We start from the raw sequence: 1012 nt of genomic DNA on the forward strand, positions 1-1012 counted from the left end.
CTCTTCATAATCAATGCTGCTATTCATTGTGACAGCTGCAGAAGTTCAGCTGTTTACAATCTTATGAGACTTATTTTTTGTGAGTACTATAGCCATGTGGGTATGGTACACTGACAAGTAAAAAGGATTTATTGTAAATCTGAAAATATGATATACTTTATCTATGCAGAGTTTGCATATAGTCACACAACTTTTCATAGTCAGAGGGGCCAGTATAGTCATCTTTATGGGTTGCTTTTTACCCTAGAGACTAATAATAAACTATTAGAGGTTAGGCTGCTCTCCAAACGTACTGCATCATAAAAGCTTAGACAAATGGTGCCTTAGCTATAAAAGCCCTATATTCTTTTTAATAGCTAAGGTCATTTGGGCGGATACCAGCAGAATCTCCCCTCCAGAGCTTATTAAAAGTTGAACCAAGGTGACAGAAACAATATATTTATTTTATAATATGATACAGTTTTACAAAGAAACACTACACTATTGTAAGAATCCACATGAATAAAGGGGATGAAAGAGCAAAAGGTTACTTTACATAAAAACATATATATCCTTTATCTGATAAGCTTCATTATTTGGAGAGAGTTAAATAAAAAGATGGGAAAAGCTGAAATCTAACATTCATTGTTGTAATAATTAAAACAATGACTGGACAACATTTTTTTTCCTGGTAGTCAGGAGGCTATCTGTCTACTATGCGATATAAAATCTTGAAGTTTCCTCACGTGTGAGCAATCAGTAAAGAAAATATTTGTTTTCTTAATATAAATTTATATTTTATATGTATGTCAAGTACGCAAATGGTTATATGTATAAATGTTTTTCCCCTAACTTGTTTATCTTGATATTCATGCTAACATTTCACTTAAAATAATAATTATTATTATTATTATCATCCTTTTACAGAGAAACAGCAAAAAACTGCACCTTTCCCTGGTGTTTTTGATGTTAACGCTAGGTTTTGAGGTTTAAGCTAAAAAGCGCCAGAGGAGCAGATTGAGGTACAACTGCA

The sequence above is a fragment of the Astatotilapia calliptera genome, chromosome 5 (assembly GCF_900246225.1).
Source record: "Astatotilapia calliptera chromosome 5, fAstCal1.2, whole genome shotgun sequence".
Taxonomy (NCBI): domain Eukaryota; kingdom Metazoa; phylum Chordata; class Actinopteri; order Cichliformes; family Cichlidae; genus Astatotilapia; species Astatotilapia calliptera.